This window comes from Pseudorca crassidens, chromosome 3 (genome assembly GCF_039906515.1).
Source record: "Pseudorca crassidens isolate mPseCra1 chromosome 3, mPseCra1.hap1, whole genome shotgun sequence".
NCBI classification, from domain to species: Eukaryota; Metazoa; Chordata; class Mammalia; order Artiodactyla; family Delphinidae; genus Pseudorca; species Pseudorca crassidens.
This window is the reverse complement of record NC_090298.1, coordinates 104,375,460-104,395,419: the sequence shown is the minus strand read 5'-3', so window position 1 is coordinate 104,395,419 and position 19,960 is coordinate 104,375,460.

Sequence of the window (19,960 nt, the reverse complement as noted above, 5' to 3'; positions counted from 1 at the left end):
TAATCTCTAGGTCCATCCACTTGCTGCAAATGGCATTATTTCATACTTTTTTATGGCTGAGTAGTATTCCATTGTGTATATATATCACATCTTCTTTATCCATTCATCTGTTGATGGACATTTAAGTTGTTTCCATGTCCTGGTTATTGTAAATTGTTATCAGCAAATAATATTAATTTCTGATGATCTGTATCACTGTAAGGAACTGTGAGAGTGTGAAAAAGAGAAAGAATAAACATTTTTGAGATTTCCATACTCCCATACCTCTATATATTCTTGAATGTTTTTGACTATGGTATTCACCTGAAAGGTAAACAAACAGTAAAGAGGGGTACGCACTCCTTGATACTTAGAAGATGGACGGTTAGCAGCAGGTATTTATTTATCCTCACTTATATTCATATATTCATCAGTTTCTTGATAACTCTATGCATTTTTTTAAAAAGGAACGTTTTAATTTGCTACAGATGTTTCTTGAAAACCATTATTAGAGTAAAGAGAAAATGCATTTGGAAGCAGTTGTACAAAGGTTTAATTTTTATTTCTAAGGGAAAATGTGTGCGGGCAGTAAAAGTAATAAAGGAAAGCTGAATTTCCCTTGAGGTATCTGAGGCTGAATAAAATCTGCTACATTATCCCTCAATCAGCCACTTAAAAATTTTAATTGTGTAGACTCTTAATCACAAGGAAAGTAACCTTTTCATGAGCTTTCCTTTGAAAAAGGGAGTGGGGGGGAGGGCTACCATCCTTTTTCAGCTCCTTCTGAAGAATCCTAATTTCAACATTTCTGTACAGCTCCCGTGCTCCTCCAGGTTCCAGCACTGACTTTCAGGCTCATTATGCTGTATAGCATAGGAAAAAAGCACAGTAATGAACAGGCTTTAAAGAAGCAGGTACTTGGTTACTGTAAAATGCCTCCAAGCTAACCCCAAATCCCTGTGGTGTGTACAGACAGGACCCAGGACTTGCTGTTCAACGGCCCCTGACTCAGCAAACCTAACTCTGTGCAGGTCCTTCTCTGTGGCACATTCCCCTCACTCCTTCTTTTAGGTGTCGGAGTGACACAGCATATGCCATTTTGGAAATGCACTGCAAATTGGTATGAGATGTAGATCTCCTGATTTTCTTTTAACACATTAGGTGGCAATCAAGGGAGCTATATAGTGTGATAACGTTAGACAGTCCTGATTTTATGACTCTTAAATTTTGACTTTCCTCATATCTCATGAAGGAACTGATACTTAGTTGAGATTCATATGTTTTTCTGGGTTTGGAGTAAATTAAGAACCGAGAAGATGATGAGAAACAATGACGTCAAGCAGGGGACAAAGCAAAGTACCCAGACAGAGCATCTCTTGGAACAATTCCGTTTAGCATCGGTACTATTGCTCTATGCCATTAGGCTCTTCTTATAGCTCTGTGGGGTAAAGTTTGATACTGAGGTGCCGTGCCTTTAGTGTTTCTACCAATATTTCTTGGAGAGTCACCAGGCACCAGCCACATTAGAACAGGGTCATGTCTTTTGTCTGATGTCCTCCAAAGCCAAAGGGAAATAGAAAGAGCACAGTGTAGGAAACATTTCTTGGCAATTTCTTCTTATTTTTAAGAAACAGCTTTTTGAGGTAGAATAGGCGTATAATAAACCATTTGCATTCTACTACACAGTTTGATGATTTGATATATCAACATACCTGTGAAACTCCCACCATAATCAAGATAATGAACACACTGATCCTCTTCAAAAATTTGTTTTGTGTTCTTTGCAATCCTGCTTTCATTCACAAGCAACACCTGATCTGCTTTTGGTCAGTATACATGAGTCGGCATTTCCTAGAATTTTATATAAGTGGAATCACCCACTATGTACTCTTTTTTTGTTTGGCTTCTTCTGTGCACCATATTTAGTTTGAGATTGATCCATGTTGTTTGTAACTTTTTATTGCTGAGCAGCATTCCACAGTATGCATATACCACAGTATGATGAGCATTCTCCTGTTGGTAGACATTTGGATTGTTTCCAGCTTTTCACAACTGGAAATAAAGCTGCTTTGTATATTTGTATACATGTGTTTGTGTGGACATATGTTTCATTTCTTTTGAGTAAATACTTAGGAGCGGAATGCTGGACCATAAGGTAAGGGATATGAGTAATTTTTAGTTGAGATTTGTTTCATATACCATAAAATACATCTTTAAAAAGTGTATAATTCACTCATTTTTATCATATTCACAAGGTTGTGCAACCATCACCACTATCTAATTCTATAATGTTTTAATCAACTCCCCTCAGAAAACCCTTGTACCCATTAATAGTCACTTTACATTCCCCCCACCCCCCGCCTCTAGCCCCTGGAAGCTACTAGTCTACTTTCTGTCTCTGTGGTTTTGCCTATTCTGTGCAGTTTATGTAAGTATAATTATAAAATACATGGTCTTCTGTTTCTGGGTTCTTTCACTTAGCATAATTTTTTAAAGGTTCATCCATATTGTAGCATGTACCAGATCTCATTCCTTTTATGGCTGACTTATATTTCAGTGTGAGGATACACCATATTTTGTTTATCTGTTCATTGCTTGATGGGCCTTGGGGTTATTTCCACTTCTTAGCTATTATGAATAATGCTGCTTTGAGCATTGTTATACGAGTCTTTGTGTGAATATATATATTTTAATTGTCAGGAGACTATAACCAGCAGTAGAATTACTGAGCCATATGATAACTCTATGTTTAACTTTTTGAGGAACTGCCAAACTCTTTTTTATAGTAGCTACACCATTTTACATCCTGACCAGCAATGTATGGGGGGGGATGTTCCAGTTTCTCTGTATCCTTACCAAGACATGTTATATCTGTCTCTTTGATTATAGTCATCCTAGTGAGTGTGAAATGGTATCTCATTATGGTTTTGATTTGTATTTCCCTAATAAGTAATGATGTTAAGCACATTTTCAGGTGGCCATTTGTGTATTTTCTTTGGAGAAATATCCATTCCTATTCATTACTCATCTTAAAATTGGTTTATTTCTCTTTTCATTTTTGAATTGGAAGGGTTCTTTATATACTCTAGAAACTAGACCCTTATCAGGTATATGATTTTTAAACATTTTCTCCAAACCCGGGGTTGTCTTTTTACTTTCCTGATAGTATCCTTTTGAAGAAGAAAAGTTTTTTTTATTTTGATGGAGTCCCATTTATCTATTTTTTCCCTTTGTTTGCTTGTGCTTTAGGTGTCAAATATAATGTTTAACATTTTAAGAAAGTTGGCAAACTGTTTTCAAAAGTGGTTCTACCATTTTACATTCAGTGTATGAGGTTTCAGTTTCTCCATATTCTCCACAACACTTGGTATGGTCAATCTTTAAATCTTAGATATTCTAAGAGGTATATTGTGGTATCACATTGTGATTTTAATTTGCTTTTCCTAATAATTAATGATGTTGAGCATCTTTTCCTGTACTTTTTTTGCTAACTAGTTGTTATCTTTAGTGAACTGTCTGTTGAAGTATTTTGCCCGTTGAAGAAATGAATTGTTTTACCCAAACTTATCGGATTCAGCAAAAGCAGTTCTTAGAGGAAATTTTAGAGTGATGAACATCTACATTAAGAAAAAGAAAGTTATCAGATATGATCTAACTTTGTATCTCAAGGAACTATAAAAGTAACAGACTAAGCCTAAAGTTAATAAAATGAAGGAAATAACAAAAATCGAGTGGAAATAAATGAAATAGAGACAAGAAAGACAATAGAAAATATCAACAAAACTAATACATACGGCAAATACTAACAGCCATAAAAGGGGAAATCGACAGTAACACATTCATAGTAGGGGACTTTAACACCCCACTTTAACACCCCACTTTATGGTTTTTTGAAAAGTAAACAAAATTGACAAATCTTTAGCTAGACTAAGTAATAAAAAAAGAGAGGATACAAATAAATAAAAGTAGAAATGAAAAAGGAGAGGAGGTTGATCAAGATGGTGGAGTAAGAGGACATGGAGCTCACCTCCCCCCATGCACACATCAAAAATACATCTACATGTGGAAAATTCTCACTGAAAACTAACTGGAAACTAGCAGAAAGACTCCTGTATAACCAAGGCTGTAAGAAAGATCCATACATAATTGGGTATGAAGGGAAGAAAAGCAGTTGAGTCAGGACCTGTGCCCCTGGGAGGGGACTAAGAGATAAAAGGAGAATACATGGGTAGAGACCCACCCTGGAAGGTGAGTGGTGAGAGCCACAGACTGGGCACCCCAGTCTTGGGCTCCCACACAGAGGAAGGAAGCCCCTTTGGCTGGTCAGAGGGCCTCTGGGACTAACAGGAGGACTGTGGGAACCCTAGACTCTGCTTGTGAGGAGGTTTCACCCACTGGCTTGCCCCTGAGGCAGCACGGAGAGGGTGGAGAGAGGTTTTCTCTAGCAGCTACTGGGTTTCCCACAACTGCTTTGGCATGCACCCCAGCCTGGACTAAGTCAATACTACAACGCCTTTCACTCTGTGTCACAGTGTGGCACTGGATCTGGGGCAGCAACAACTGGGGAGAAAACTCAGCTGAGGGATGCAGGGGTGATTTAGTCTTGGTATGGAGCTTGAGGCATAACACTTCTTGATTTCAAACTATACTGCAATGGTATAGTCATGAAAACAGTATGGTACTGTCATAGACACAGGTCAGTGGAACAGAATAGAGAGTACAGAAATAAACTCATGCATATATGGTCGATTAATTTTTGCCAAAGGATTCAAGAATATACAGTGGGGGAAAGGATAGTCTCTTCAATAAATGGTGCTGGGAAAACTGGACCCCTATCTTATCATATATACAAACATCAACTCAAAATGTATTAAAGACTTGAATTTAAGACTGGAAACTGTAAAAGTCCTAGGAAAAAACATAGCAGGTAAGTTCATTGACATTGTTCTTGACAGTAATTTTGAGGATTTGGTCAGAAGCAAAGGCAACAAAACCAAAAGTAAATGGAACTGCATCAAACTAAAAAGATTCTGCACAGCAAAGGAACCCAAAATGAAAAGGCAATCTATAGAGTGGGAGAAAATATTTGAAAACTATATATATAATAAGGGGTTAATATCCAAAATATGTAATAAACTCAGATACCTCAGCAAGAACAAACAAAAATCCAAACCAAAACAAATAACCCAATTAAAAATTGGGAAAATGATCTGGAAAGACCTCTTTCTAAAGAAGACATACAAATGACCAACAGGTGCATGAAAAGATGCTCAACACTACTTAATATCAGGGTAATGCAAATCAAAACCACAATGAGATATCACCTTACATCTGTTAGGATGGCTATTATAAAAAAGACAAGACATAACAAATGCTAGCGAGGATGTGGAGAAAAGGACAGTATTCTACACTGTTCTTGGGAATGTCAACTGGTACAGCCACTATGGAAAACAGTATGGAGGTTTCTCAAGAAATTAAAAATGAGAAGCCGTATGATCCAGCAATCCCACTTCTGGGTATATATCCAAAGCAAACAAAACCATTAACTCAATGAGATATCAGTACTCCCATGTTCCTTGCAACATTATTCACAACGGTCAAGGTATGGAAACAATTTAAATATCTAATGATAGATGAGCAGATAAAGAAAATGTTATCATATATATGATATATACATGATGGAATATTATTCAGCCTTTAAGAATAAGGAAATCCTGATATTTGCAACACATGGATAAACCTGGAGTTCATTATGCTAAGTGAAATAAGCTAAACAGAGAAAGACAAATCCTGTACAGTATCACTTTCATGTGGAACATTAAAAAAAAAATTCAAACTCACAGAAACAGTAAAAATGTGGTATCCAGGGGTTGGGTGCCAGTGGCTGGGGGAAATAGGAAGAGGCTGGTAAAAAGGTACAAACTTTCAGTTATAAGATAAATAGAGTCAGAATATAATAACATGGTAATAATAATATATAACATGGTAACTATAGTTTATGACACTGGATTGTATAACTGAAATTTGTAAAGGGAGGAAAAAAATATTTCTCACCAAAAAAAAAAAAAGTGTGAGTTTGATGGATGTGTTAATTAACTTGATGGGGGAAATCCTTTCACAATATATATGTATATCAAATCACCACAGTGTATGCTTTAAAATTGTAAAATATTACAAATTTATTTGTCAATTATACTTCAGTAAAGCTAAAAAATTAAGTTAATTAAGAATAAGAAAAAAGAACTTGTCAAAGGATCCTTTCTATACTAAAGCCTTATGCAGTCAGAATCCTACTCAACACAGCAGGATAGGCAGCTACTACCTTTCTCTTGGTGGTGGCTTCTGAGTTGAAATCTATTTGCCATTCTGCCCCAACTGTAGGGTCTATAGTCTTATTAAATATGCAAACTTTTTTATTTGTGGGAGCTAATGGAATTGTGAACTTGTTCTCTCAATAATCATTTAGTAGTTACTTGCTATGTGTCAGGCTCATGTAAACAATTGGGGATCAAGAAATGGATAGGATGCATTCCCAGCCTCTAAGAGCCCCATAGGTCCCAGGGGGATATGTACAACTTCTCTGGGGATTGGCTTGTATTCATGGGGGTTCAGTGTATTCATGGTTAGGTTAAGAGAAACATTGCAGTGATGATGAAATATTCTACTCTTGTAAATGTTGATTGAGACGGACTAACAAGAAGTGTGGTTACTAGGCACAGCAAACCACTTTCTGTGATATCTTAAGGAAACTGACTGCTTTTCTCTTTATGATCAATTTGAACTCTATACTGGTCCAGTGAATTGAGTAAAACCAAAGGCCGTCAATCCACTGCTATCCTGCTCCTTTTCCTTTTTTTCCTCCCATTTTGTCTTCTTGTCTTCTCCAAAACAACAATAGGTACACACTTCTGATGTCTGTCTCCTCCTTACCTGTTTCCTGTTTTTGTAAAATAGGGAAAATAATTGTACTTATTTCACAAGACTGCTGTGAGGACTCACTGGGATAATGCATAATGAAGTGCTTAGTAAAGTGCCTGGCTTAATAAATGTTAGTTTTTAAAACATTACTATCCTTATTGTTGCTGTTTACTTGTAACATTTGCTTAGATTTTCCTCCATTTACCTTTGGCTTCTACTCACTCAGAAGCAAGTTGAACCTCTCACAGCATGTTAACTCTCTGCAGCTGAAATGTGTGACTCACAGGCCTCATTAAAGCTTGTGAACAGACACATTGGAAATGATGTTATCTTGAATCTGGGCAAGAATTATTGGCAAAATAATCTCCAAAGTCTGAATTTAGCAATTGATTTCATCAACTATGAGAAATGTTAGAATTATTTGGTTCTTGATATCAACAAAAAACGAAGCAATTGTTAATAAATTGAGAGAGCACATCAACCTCTTTGCCAAGAGATGCCCAGCTGTGTGTTAACAGGAGCCTTGGCAAGAGGAAGACTGATGGTTTGGGATGGCATACCATTCCTTGATAGTGTTCCCACAGCTGGCAGTCAGGCCTATCATGAGCTTTGCTGACAAGGAGTAATATAATCTGGTATCCCATTTATTCTTTTTTTCTCTTCTCAACACAACTTCAGCTTCCCTTTGATTCAGCATTTTGACATTTGTAATCAGTACATCACATTCCATCTTGCTGACCTTTTTGGCCTTGGAATAATTAAGATTGTGAATCTTCACAATGAGTTTGACTATGGCATATTTGTCTATCTGATCATTATCTCAGTCAACAATTATTTGGTATCCTCCTACACCCACCTCCCAGGGGTCCCTTGAAGGTATTAACCTCTTGTATATATGTCAGAGTAACTGATACTTTGGTTGATTTCCCAGTATTTATGACAGCATTCACAAATTCTAAGGCCTTTTTGGGAAGGAATAGAATGTGCCAAACTTCCCAGTATTTTCTTGGCATCTAGTCTTTGTTTAAGTCCTGAGAAAGAGAAAAGATTCTGAACAAATAACCAGTGGACACTTCATAAAAAAATTCTCCTTCTGACACATTTGTTTAGTCTCTGTCTTTTCCCCCTAGAGGGTAAACTCCATGAAGGCAATGACTCTGGCCCTTTCACTTACTATTGCAGCCCCAGTGCCTGGAACACTTTCTTCTAAGACCTCAACAAATATTTGTTGAATGAATAAATGAAATCACTCAGTAAATTCTTTGAGTATTGGCTAAGAAATAGCATTGTGCTTAGACTTAGAAATATTAACTACAGAGACTAGTTTGTTGTCTTGATGGAGCATATATACTATTTAGGGGATAAGACACAGTAAAAGAAAAATAATTACAGATTGGGATTATAGATGATTAGCTGTTATGAAGGGCTATTTGATTAAATGTTGAAAGACTGCCTGGAGAGAATGGGAAAAACTAATCGGAGGAGATTTAAATGATGAGAATAAACTAGCCACATGAAAAGCTGGAGGTAGATCGTTCCACATAGAGCAAAACTGGTATATCTGAAAAGCAGAGAAGAGGACAACGTGGCTGAAAGGGAGCAAGGAGGGAGTGTGACGAAGTTGGAGACGTAGAGGTGAACCACTTCATGAGACCCTGTTGACCATGGTAAGATGAAGTTTAATGGTAAGCCGTTGGAGGGTTTTGAACAGGAGAGTGATATCTGATTTCTGGTTTCAAAATATCATTCAAAGCTACCTGTAAATTGTATCAGAAAGGACTAAGTGAAAGCAGGGCAACCAGTTAGAATTTTGGGAGTCCAGTGACTTGACTAAAATGGTGGCATTAGAGATGGAGAGAAGTTGACTGATTTGAAATACACTGGAAGGAAGTACTGAATCAATGTGGTGATGAGTTCAATACATTGGAAAGGGTGAGTAACAGTTGAATGAAAAATCGTGTTGAAGGTTGTGCAGGTATGTAGGTACACTTTTGTAATTGGTAGGGTCATTCAGTGACTAAGTGGTGGTGCCGTTCACTGAGATGGGGATGACTTGAGGCGAGTTCTTCAGAGAAGCAGAGAGCTATGTATCTATGTCTTTCTATATAAATCTATCTATCTGTTTATCTATATCTATCTATCTATGATAATCTATTTATCTATCTATTTATCTATCTAGACAGAGAGACTGAGACAGACAGATATTTTGTAAGACTCATTCAACTATGGAGGCTGGGAAGTGCCAAGTTCTCCAGTCAGAAAGCTGGAGACCCAGGAGAGCCATGAGTGGTGTAAGTTCCACCCAAGTCTGAGGCCTGAGGACCAGGAGAGCTGATAGTGTAAGTTCGAGTCTGAGGGCAGGAGAAGACAGATGTCCCGGCTCAAGCATCAGGCAGGAGGAGTTCCTTCTTACTCAGACTTTTTGTTCTATTCAGATCTTCAATTGATTGGACAAGGCCTACTCACACTAGGGAGGGCAATCTGCTTTATTCAGTCTACCAATTCAAATGTTAATCTCATCCAAAAATACTCTCACAGACACACCCAGAATAATGTTTGACCAAATATCTGGGTACCCTATTGCCCAGTCTAGTTGACACACAAAGTTAACCATCATGGAGGTACAGATTGCATGTAAGATCATAGCTTTGTTTTATACATATTTAGTTTGAGGTGTCTATAATCTACAAGTGTGGAGAGTTTAAAAAACATATTTGATATGTGAGTCAAGAGATGAGAAAGGGGCTTCCCTGGTGGCGCAGTGGTTGAGAATCTGCCTGCTAATGCAGGGGACATGGGTTCGAGCCCTGGTCTGGGAGGATCCCGCATGCCGCGGAGCAACTAGGACCGTGAGCCACAACTACTGAGCCTGCGCGTCTGGAGCCTGTGCTCTGCAACAAGAGACGCCCACACACTGCGATGAAGAGTGGCCCCCGCTTGTCACAACTAGAGAAAGCCCTTGCACAGAAACGAAGACCCAACACAGCAAAAATAAATAAATAAATAAAAAATAAAACCCACAACCTTCAAATAACTCTAATTAAAAAAAAGAGAGAGAGATCAGAGAGGAGGTATGAGCTAGAGACATAAATTTGAGAACGTAACAGAGGTGGCTAGTTTGCCTACCTAATGCCAATCTTCCCTTCAACTTTACGAATATGATTCTCATTTGTTTTGGTAGTGGAAGTAGGTCCAGGTATAGAAATGCTATTCCTCAGCTTCCCTTGTACATAGGATGGTCACATGACACAGTTATGGCCAATAAAATGTATGTAGCAATTTTGAAATACTTTGGGAAAAACTATTTAAAAGGGTAGCATTGATCTTTTGTTGCTTGCCTTTTCTTTTCATCCTTCCTGATTGAAATACTGATGCAGCTAATTTCTGAAAATAAGGTGACAAGTACATGTTAAAGAAGGCTGAACAAAATGATAGAAGAAGCCTGGAATATAGTCATCCTGTATCAACCAGGACTGTCCATCTCCAGATGTCATATTTCATGAGAAAAGCCAATCCTCTATTGTGTTTAAGCCACTGTCATTCAGGCTTCTGTTCCTTGCAGCTGACTGCAATTCCTAACTGATACAGGTTGTCATTAGTATAGAGATAGCATATTAGCCAGGGTGTTTTGACTGCAAGTAAGAGAAAAATCTGACTTAAAAAATGATGTTTTAAGTCTTGTATAACTGGAAACCCAGAGGAAGCACAAACTCCAGGATTAGTTACTCTGGGGCTCAACAAGGATATCAGTACTGATGTGCTTTCCCTATTTCTACTTTATCATCTGTGTTAGTTTCATCTCATTGACTTCCTATTCAAGTTTCCACCAAAAATTTAACATAAATCCTTCTTCACTTTGATGGAAACAATTTAACAAATCCTTATGTTCATTTTGATGGAGACAGTTTAGGTTGCATCCTTATCCCTGTATGAATCATTAATGTAAGAGGAATTTACTGATTGGCTTGACCCTGGGTTTTGAACTAATCACCAGCAAGGGAGAAGAGATTATCCTCATTGGTTCAGCAATTCAGGAACTATTCGTGAAACAGCAGTCAGTATTCAAACTCTATTGCTATTATACGGAAAGTTTGGAATGGATGTTTAGGACTTAACCAACTGTTGAATATAGTCTTCCCCTTTAACCACTCAATATCCAAACTTAGCTCCTTCTGAAATAAATATGCACCCTTAAAATGCTCACATCAGCATGAAATACATTTATTCTTCCCTCAAATTGGACAGCTCAGGATCTTCACTGTTTTGATTCCAAGTCTCTGGTTGAGTTGCTTTTCCTCCCGTCACACCTAGATGTAGCTTTTCATTGTATTAAGTCTAATACACTGTTATTATTTGCCTTCAACATATTTAAAGTCATGGAGAAAGAACAGGATAAGCACAATGAAAATTCTATTTGGAAAAGGGCAGTGTATAGTTGCTCACTGGAACATAGTGTAAACCATAATCTGGTGGCTGGAAATAGTGAAGGTTTTCTGACCTGGTGGTGTAGTGACTTTTTGTGTTACATATGACCGCATCTAATTCTGCTTTCCAGAATAAACTCACTTGTCAGTCCTGCTCTATCACCCCATGTCCTGCCACCTAGGATCACTCTTCTCCATTGTCTTTCAAATGAGACAGACATTGGATATTATGATGCCCTTTCTGGAGTTACACAGCTTTAGTAGCTCACTCCCTGTAGGTGTGTGTCAGAGGGCTTTAAGATTTAAGTCATATGTGGATGGATCTAGAGACTGTCATACAAGTGAAGTAAGTCAGAAAGAGAAAAACAAATATCGTATATTAACGCATATATGTGGAACCTAGAAAAATGGTACAGATGAACTGATTTGCAGGGCAGAAATAGAGGCACAGATGTAGAGAACAAACGTATGGACACCAAGGGGGGAAAGTGGCGGGGGGTGGTGGTGGTGGTGTGATGAATTGGGAGATTGGGATTGACATATATACACTAATATGTGTAAAATGAATAACTAATAAGAACCTACTGTATAAAAAAACAAATAAAATAAAATTCAAAACTTCAAAAAAAAAAGATTTAAGTCATAGCTCTTTATGGTCAAGCTCAGTCCGTATGTATTTGTAATTTTCACTGTGCATTACCATACCAGGAGATTTTAATGTAGTCATGGCTTTTGAGTTTGGGACTTTGGTCTCCTAGGAACAAGTCTCTTTCCTAGAATCTTAGTTTAATGGCCTCGATCTATTTTGGCCTGTCCCTGGAAGAGATTTGAAGCAATAGCCGTGGGTTGGTGGACATCAATATATTGTATCCTTTTTCGGGAAGAGAATACTTAATAGGACTTGACTGAATCTCATGTTTTTCTGGTACCTCAAACTTATATTCTTCCAAATCGTCTACCTTCCAATCCGTACCAGCATTAATATTTGCTAAGGTAGACAATTCAACTTTTCTAACGTACAAAAGTCCATCATTTTGGATTATAGAAATTGCCCTTCTTAATGAAGCTATGTTTTCCCCTCTAAGTTTACAGTGGGCCACATTCAGCCTGTTTGTCTCTTTTTTGTAAGACTTCATTAATTGCTTCAAGAAGGTCACTAGAAGCACTGTAAGCGAAGAATCTGTGAAGGGAGGAAACAAGATGGCAGAGTAGAAGGATGTGCTCTCACTCCCTCTTGCAAGAACACCAGAATCACAACTAGCTGCTGGACAAGCATCGACAGGAAGACACTGGAACTCACCAAAAAAGATACTCCACATCCAAAGACAAAGGAGAAGCTGCAATGAGATGGTAGGAGCAGTGCAATCACAATAAAATCAAATCCCATAACTGCTGGGTGGGTGACTCACAGACTGGAGGACACTTATAGCACAGAAGCCCACCCACTGGAGTGAAGGTTCTGAGCCCCACATCAGGCTTCCCAACCTGGGGGTCCGGCAACAGGAGGAGGAATTCCTAGAGAATCATATTTTGAAGCCTAGTGGGATTTGATTGCAAGACTTTGACGGGATTGGGGGAAACAGAGACTCCACTCTTGGAGGGCACACACAAAGTAGTGTGCACATTGGGACCCAGGGGAAGGAGCAGTGACCCCAGGGGAGACTGAACCAGACCTACCTGCTAGTGTTGGAGGGTCTCCTGCAGAGGCAGGGGGTGTCTTTGGCTCACCGTGGGGACAAGGACACTGGCAGCAGAAGTTCTGGGAAGTACTCCTTGGCGTGAGCCCTCCCAGAGTCTGTCATTAGCCCCACCAAAGAGCCCAGGTAGGCTCCAGTGTTGGGTTGCCTCAGGCCAAACAACCACCAGGGAGGAAACCCAGCCCCACCCATCTACAGTCAAGCAGATTAAAGTTTTACTGAGCTCTGCCCACCAGAGCAACAGTCAGCTCTACCCACCACCAGTCCCTCCCATCAGGAAACTTACACAAGCCTCTTAGATAGCCTCGTCCACCAGAGGGCAGAGAGTAGAAGCAAGAAGAACTACAATCCTGCAGCCTGTGGAACAAAAACCACATTCACAGAAAGATAGACAAGATGAAAAGGCAGAGGGCTATGTACCAGATGAAGGAACAAGATAAAACCCCAGAAAAACAACTAAATGAAGTGGAGATAGGCAACTGTCCAGAAAAAGAATTCAGAATAATGATAGTGAACATGATCCAGGACCTTGGAAAAAGAATGGAGGCAAAGATTGAGAAGATGCAAGAAATGTTTAACAAAGACCTAGAAGAATTAAAGAACTAACACCTGGAAGAATTAAAGAACAAACAGATGAACAATACAAAAACTGAAATGAAAAATACACTAGAAGGAATCAATAGAATAACTGAGGCAGAAGAACGGATAAGTGAGATGGAAGACAGAATGGTGGAATTCACTGCTGTGGAACAGAATAAAGAAAAAAGAATGAAAAGAAATGAAGACAGCCTAACAGACCTCTGGGACAACATTAAATGCAACAATATTCCCATTATAGGGGTCCCAGAAGGAGAAGAGAGAGAGAAAGGACCAGAGAAAATATTTGACGAGATTATAGTCGAAAACTTCCCTAACATGGGAAAGGAAATAGCCACCAAAGTCCAGGAAGCGCAGCGAGTCACATATAGGATAAACCTAAGGAGAAACACGCCGAGACACATAGTAATCAAATTGGCAAAAATTAAAGAAAAAGAAAAATTATTGAAAGCAGCAAGGGAAAAATGACAAATAACATACAAGGGAACTCCCATAAGGTTAACAGCTGATTTCTCAGCAGAAACTCTACAAGCCAGAAGGGAGTGTCATGATATAATTAAAGTGATGAAAGGGAAGAACCTACAACCAAGATTACTCTACCTGGCAAGGATCTCATTCAGATTCGATGGAGAAATCAAAAGCTTTACAGACAACCAAAAGCTAATAGAATTCAGCACCACCAAACCAGCTCTACAACAAATGCTAAAGGAACTTCTCTAAGTGGGAAACACAAGAGAAGAAAAGGACCTAGAAAAACAAACACAAAACAATTAAGAAAATGGTCATAGGAACATACATGTTGATAATTACCTTAAATGTGAATGGATTAAATGCTCCAAGCAAGAGACACAGGCTTGCTGAATGGATACAAAAACAAGACCCATATATATGCTGTCTACAAGAGACCCACTTCAGACCTAGGGACACATACAGACTGAAAGTGAGGAGATGGAAAAAGATATTCCATGCAAATGGAAATCAAAAGAAAGTTGACGTAGCAATACTCATATCAGATAAAATAGACTTTAAAATAAAGAATGTTACAAGGGACAAGGAAAGACACTACATAATGATCAAGGGATCAATCCAAGAAGAAGATATAACAATTATAAATATATATGCACCCAAAATAGGAGCACCTCAATACGTAAGGCAACTGCTAACAGCTATAAAAGAGGAAATTGACAGGAACACAATAATAGTGGGGGACTTTAACACCTCACAACAATGGACAGATCATCCAAAATGAAAATAAATAAGGAAACAGAAGCTTTAAATGACAAAACAGATCAGATTTAATTGATATTTATAGGACATGCCATCCAAAATCAGCAGATTACACTTTCTTCTCAAGTGCGCACGGAACATTCTCCAGGATAGATCACATCTTGGGTCACAAATCAAGCCTCAGTAAATTTAAGAAAATTGAAATCATATCAAGCATCTTTTCTGACCACACCGCTATGAGATTAGAAATGAATTACAGGGAAAAAAACATAAAAAACACAAACACATGGGAGCCAAACAATATGTTACTAAATAGCCAAGAGATCACTGACGAAATCAAAGAGGAAATCAAAAAATACCTAGAGACAAATGACAATGAAAACCACAAGGATCCAAAACCTATGGGATGCAGCAAAAGCAGTTCTAAGAGGGAAGTTTATAGCTATACGAGCTTACCTCAAGAAACAAGAAAAATCTTAAGTAAACAATCAAACCTTACACCTAAAGGAACTAGAGAAAGAAGAACAAACAAAACCCAAAGTTAGCAGAAGGAAAGAACTCATAAAGATCAGAGCAGAAATAAATGAAATAGAAACAAAGAAACAATAGCAAAGGCCAATAAAACTAAAAGCTGGTTCTTTGAGAAGATAAACAAAATTGATAAACCATTAGCCAGACTCATCAAGAAAAACAGGGAGAGGACTCAAACCAATAAACTTAGAAATGAAAAAGGAGAAGTTACAACAGACACCACAGAAATACAAAGCATCCTAAGAGACTACTACAAACAACTCTATGCCAATAAAATGGACAACCTGGAAGAAATGGACAAATTCTTAGAAAGGTATAACCTTCCAAGACTGAACCAGGAAGAAATAGAAAATATGAACAGACCAATCACAAGTAATGAAATTGAAACTGTGATTAAAACTCTTCCAACAAACAAAAGTCCAGGACCAGATGGCTTCACAGGTGAATTCTATCAAACATTCAGAGAAGAGCTAACACCCATCCTTCTCAAACTTTTCCAAAAACTTGCAGAGGAAGGAACACTCCCAAACTCATTCTATGAGGCCACCATCACCCTGATACCAAAACCAGACAAGGATACTACAAAAAAAGAAAATTACAGACCAATATCACTGATGAATATAGATACAAAAATCCTCAACAAAATACTAGCAAACAGAATCCAACAACACACTGAAAGGATCAAACACCATGATCAAGTGGGATTTATCCCAGAAAAGCAAGGATTCTTCAATATATGCAAATCTATTAATGTGATACACTGTAATAACAAATTGAAAAATAAGAACCACATGATCATCTCAATAGATGCAGAAAAAGCTTTTGACAAAATTCAACACCATTTATGGTAAAATCTCTCCAGAAAGTGGGCATAGTGGGAACCTACCTCAACATAGTAAAGGTCATATACGAGAAACCAACAGCAAACATCATTCTCAATGGTGAAAAACTGATAGCATTTCCTCTAAGATCAGGAACTAGACAAGGATGTCCACTCTCACCACTATTATTCAACATAGTTTTGGAAGTCCTAGCCATGTCAATCAGAAAAGAAAAAGAAATAAAAGGAATACAAATCAGAAAAGAAGTAAAACTGTCACTGTTTGCAGATGACATGATACTACACATAGAGAATCCTAAAAGTGCCACCAGAAAACTACTAGAGCTAATCAATGAATTTGGTATGGTAAAGTAGCAGGATACAAGATTAATGCACAGAAATCTCTTGCATTCCTATACACTAATGATGAAAAATCTGAAAGAGAAATTAAGGAAACATTCCCATTTACCATTGCAACAAAAAGAATAAAATATCTAGTAATAAACCTACCTAAGGAGACAAAAGACCTGTATGCAGAAAACTATAAGATACTGATGAAAGAAATTAAAGATGATACCAACAGATGGAGAGATATACCATGTTCTTGGATTGAAAGAATCAATATTGTGAAAATGACTATACTACCCAAAGCAATCTACAGGTTAAATGCAATCCCTATCAAATTACCAATGGCATTTTTTACAGAACTAGAACAAATAATCTTAAAATTTGTATGGAGACACAAAAGACCCCGAATAGCCAAAGCAGTCTTGAGGGAAAAAAACAGAGCTGGAGGAATCAGACTCCCTGACTTCAGACTATACTACAAAGCTACAGTAATCAAGACAATATGGTACTGGCATAAAAACAGAAACAGAGGTCGATGGAACAAGATAGAAAGACCAGAGATAAACCCACACACCTGTGGTCAAATAATCTATGACAAAGGAGGCAAAGATATACAATGGGGAAAATACAGTCTCTTTAGTAAGTGGTGCTGGGAAAACTGGACAGCTACATGTAAAAGAATGAAATTAGAACACTCCCTAACATCATACACAAAAATAAACTCAGAATGGATTAGAGACCTGAATGTAAGACTGGACACTATCAAACTCTTAGAGGAAAACATAGGAAGAACACTCTTTGACATAAATCACAGCAAGATCTTTTTTGATCCATCTCCTAGAGTAATGGAAATAAAAACAAAAATAAACAAATGGGACCTAATGAAACTTCAGACCTTTTGCACAGCAAAGGAAACCATAAACAAGAAGATAAGACAACCCTCAGAATGGCAGAAAATATTTGCAAATGAAGCAACTGACAGAAGATTAATCTCCAAAATTTACAAGCAGCTCATGCAGTTCAATATTAAAGAAACAAACAACCCAGTCCAAAAATGGGCAGAAGACCTAAGTAGACATTTCTCCAAAGAAGATATACAGATGGCCAAGAAGCACATGAAAAGCTGCTCAACATCACTAATTATTAGAGAAATGCAAATCAAAACTACAATGAGATATCACCTCACACCTGTTAGAATGGGCATCATCAGAAAATCTACAAACAAGAAATGCTGGAAAGGGTGTGAAGAAAAGGGAACCCTCTTGCACTGTTGGTGGGAATGTAAATTGATACAGCCACTATAGAGAACAGTATGGAGTTTCCTTAAAAAAGTAAAAATAGGATTACCATATGATCCAGCAATCCCACTCCTGGGCATATACCCAGAGAAAACCATAATTCAAAGAGACACATGCACCCCAATGTTCATTGCAGCACTATTTACAATAGCCAGGTCATGGAAGCAACCTAAGTGCCTGCTTACAGACGAATGGATAAAGAAGTCGTGGTACATATATACAATGGAATATTACTCAGCCATAAAAGGAACAAAATTGAGTCATTTGTTGAGACGTGGATGGATGTAGAGACTGTCATACAGAGTGAAGTAAGTCAGAGAGGGAAAAACAAATATTATATATTAATGCATGTATGTGGAACCTAGAAAAATTGTACAGATGAGCCGGTTTGCAGGGCAGAAGTTGAGACACAGATGTAGAGAACAAACGTATTGACTCCAAGGGGGGGAAAGTGGTGGGTGGTGGTGATGGTGTGCTGAATTGGGCGATTGGGATTGACATATATACACTGATGTGTATAAAATTGATGACTAATAAGAACCTGCTGTATAAATAAAACAAAAGCTAATAAACTTTCTTTGGGTTTTTTGTATGAAAATATGTTAATATAAATGCTTCAGACATTACATGAAATTCGTAAATATCTTATATGTTCTGGTGTAATGTTAGAAGTCATGATTCTAGTTATTACTTTAAAATGTATATTTCAGAAATAACTTAATTTCCTTGTCAATTGCATTATTGTGAACTTTCATCAAATCTTTAACCATGGTCATTTTTTTTTTAAACATCTTTATTGGAGTATAATTGCTTTACAATGGTATCTTTGTTTCTGCTTTATAACAAAGTGAATCAGTTATACATATACATATGTTCCCATATCTCCTCCCTCTTGCATCTCCCTCCCTCCCACCCTCCCTATCCCACCCATCCAGGTGGTCACAAAGCACCGAGCTGATCTCCCTGTTCTATGTGGCTTCTTCCCGCTAGCTATCTGTTTTACGTTTGGTAGTGTATATATGTCCATGCCACTCTCTCACTTTGTCACAGCTTACCCTTCCTCCTCCCCATATCCTCAAGTCCATTCTCTAGTACGTCTGTGTCTTTATTCCCATCTTACCCCTAGGTTCTTCATGACATTTTTTTTCCTTAGATTCCATATATATGTGTTAGCATACAGTATTTGTCTTTCTCTTTCTGACTTACCATGGTCATTTTAAAGTCTTCTGTCTTTTACAGACAGTTCTGGGTGTACTCTGATGCTTTTGCAAATATGTTCCTATAAAAGGGTTTTATCTTCAAGGAATTCATGGAAAACATTCTGACAAGTACAGATTTCTGGTAACTGAGTATACTGCTGAACTGAATGAGCAAGCATTTTCAGAACTCTAATGGAAAACTGATGAATTCATAAAAGTGCTAACAAAAGATCAAGATAAAAAAAATTAATGACATGGGACTGAGTGAACTAATGAGGATGATTATAATTTTTGTGACTTTCTGTTTGAATAAAAAAAAATGTTAAAAAAAAAACACTCTAAGCACATTCTTATCAAGTCCCCAATTGCTATAGCCTTAGTAGGCACATTGAGTTTTAGCATAAAAGAAATGAATATTAAAAATCAAGTTTAAGATTTCCAGAAAGAAATAGTAGAGGAAATACTAGGATCTTCTCTGTTCTGTATCCTTCATCTTCTGTTAAACCTGTATGTTTTCTGCAGTGCCTCATTTCCTGGTATCAAAATCTGTATTAGTTAAAATGTACTCATATGAAAATAACAGAAAATTTGCGGTGGGGGAGAAATTCACAATTCAGTCAGGGCTAAGTATGAGCCTTAGTCCTCAGTGATTCAGGGTTGTATGTGTCAGCAAAAATAATCCAGTAGGAGATCATCCTAGGAGATTATGATCCTGGAGCTATCAGGGGCCATACTGTGAAGCCAGAGAAAGAAGCCAGCTCTGTGGAAAAGAGCCAAGAGCTGGAAAGAAACCAAGTTCTGATGACATCATTGGATCTCTGAATCCAATCATGTATGGAGCCAGGATTATTTCTAGCCTTCTCAATTAAGTGAATCAATAATTTTTTTTTTCTTCTTAAGCTTGTTTGAACTGGAGTTTCTG